The 2,500-nt window shown below is 31.0% G+C and overlaps 1 protein-coding gene across 4 annotated transcripts in view; it reads left to right on the top strand.

Annotated features, from left to right (window-relative positions):
* tpm4b (tropomyosin 4b) overlaps positions 1-2,500 on the top strand; it is a 20,422-nt gene that overhangs the window by 9,639 nt on the left and 8,283 nt on the right. The gene's annotated exons all lie outside the window — the stretch shown is intronic.

Below are 2,500 nucleotides of genomic sequence, written 5' to 3' on the forward strand. Positions count from 1 at the left end.
AATTTTAGGCTACAGCGTGTGACAACTTGCCCCAACCAGGTGGACTATTTTATTATTATAGTGTTATTTTATGGTTTGTGAATTAAAATCTACTCTCTAGAGAAAACTAATGTTTCTGTAATCAAGGCAAAATTTTATAATTCTGTATTCTTTGTTCGTTTCTGCTGGACACAGCAGGGTTTGTATTTTATTATTATTTTATTTTTGTTTTTGTGTAGCTGTCTTACCATTAGCTACCATTTAACCTGTATTAAATGAATACTTTTCAGCATCTTTTTTTCTTGTCAGGGCTTTAAGCTTTGTTTCTGTTCGGCAATGGACTTCCAAAAGCGAACTTCATGAAATGAATCTCGTATCATTAATAGTACAGTTACTTTCTGGTAGCAGGACTAGTCACTTTTTGGGTTCATCGGCTTGTGTTAAATGACCTGGCTGTTAAAGTGAGATTTCTTCCTCACTCAGTGGCGAGAGAAAGGTTGCTTTCGAAGCGAGCCTGCGTGACTGAATCTGGAAAAACTCAGTTTTCCACATCAAAATGTGGAGCTGTTACCTCAGCAGCATTTGTGCTGGCTTACACCTGCTTTATAGTGGAGACAGGACCGAGAGGACTGTTATGTAATGCGGCGCACACCTTTTCACCAATTAATTAATGCATTTTCTTCTTGAAGACTTCAAGTACGCATGCATGCATGTATATGTACACAGTTCCCTGCAATATCATTAGAAGGAGGCGACCCAAAACCAGTGTTAAGATGCTGGGTTGCATTCGGAGCAATGGCCAAAAATACATGCGTACAGATTTTTCATTTTTCTTTTATGCTAAAAAAACAATTGGGACGTTGAAGATCGTGTTCCAAGATATTTAGTAAATGTCCTACCGTGAGTATATTAAAACTTAATTTTTGATTAGTTATATGCATCGCTAAGGACTTGACTTGGACAGTTTTAAAAGTGATTTTCTCAATATTTAGAATTTTTTTGTTCACCTTTAGATATATATGTATGTACATATGTGTATATATATGTGTATATATATATATATATATATATATATATATATATATATATATATATATATATATATATATATATATATATTTATATTTTTTTTTTTTTTTTTTTTTGCTTGTTTGTTTGTATTTATTTTTGTTTGTATGTTTTACAAATTATATATACATTTAAATTTAATTTCAGTTAAAAACTAATTTTTTAGATTACTTTTGTGATACATAATTTGTCATTAATGGATGTATATGTAAACACACACAAACTTTATATATATATATATATATATATATATATATATATATATATATATATATATATATATATAATATCTAAAATATATTTTTTAGAGATTATATCATTTAGAAAAATATAGAATATAAAAAGTATAATATAATATTTTATTGTCATTAGAGTTTAGAACATTTTTCATCAAGAGTTTTTAAAAAGAGATTAAACTGGCCACAAGCATCTCCTTTCCTTGCTGTCCTCAGTTAGTCAGGGACGTGACGTTCTTTACACTCTCACTTCCTGTCTGATCTGGTGCTGTGTGCTTTTACACGTCTCTTAGAAAAACATGCCCTTTCATCCATATAGCTTTGGAAAGCAGATCCAAAACATCCGCAGATGCGGTGGTCTGAAATGACTGCAGCGGACTCCGTGGTGAACCGGTTCCTTATCAGACTCATTTACTTGTAGATGGCTAGAATTAAAGTAGAATAGAATAGAATTAAATCTATCTGACTTTCCTCCTTTCTGTGGAGCAGCACAAAGAGTTAGTTCCAAGTTTGAGCCAATAGACCACTTTATAGACTCATAATGGTATGATAATCAGATGCGTGTTTGAGCGCCATATAAGGCGTGAGGCCCACCCTACTCAGGAAGTGGGCGTGGTCAGAGGAAAACTCTTATGGTTCTGTTTGTGTGTTAAGAGCTTAAACGTTTGGTCTAGCCAGAAATTGTAGTTTTATGCAATAATAGTTATTTTTGTATCATGTAGATTATTTTTAACATTTTTTACATTTTATTTTGTGCATTTTTTTAGATGTGAAATTAAAATAATGGGCAGTATTTGTTCTATTTTCTAATATTTTTGAATAGTATTATTATTGTCATTATTGAAATATGCTTTATTTAATTAGTTTATGTCATATACGTGCGTGTATATTTATGTGTGCACACACAGCGTATTATGTAAAAATGCATCATTCATTTCTAATGAATTTAGAGCATGCTTGTTGAAAAATACGTTTCGTTTAAGCTAAGCATACTATACTATAGTTTTGTTCATTTTTGAAATGGATTTAATTTTTTATATTGTCAGTTTTCATTTTGATTATAGTTAAAAAAACAAAAATAGTAATTGCTTGGTGTTTTACCGTAGGCTACCGTAGGATATTTTTACGTTTTGGTTATTTTATTGCTTTAAACTCGATCTTATACTTCCTATTCGCTTTTAATCCTTCAAGCATCCACAAAGATAAGATAAGCTGAC

This window comes from Puntigrus tetrazona, unplaced genomic scaffold (assembly GCF_018831695.1).
Source record: "Puntigrus tetrazona isolate hp1 unplaced genomic scaffold, ASM1883169v1 S000000837, whole genome shotgun sequence".
Classification (NCBI taxonomy): Eukaryota; Metazoa; Chordata; class Actinopteri; order Cypriniformes; family Cyprinidae; genus Puntigrus; species Puntigrus tetrazona.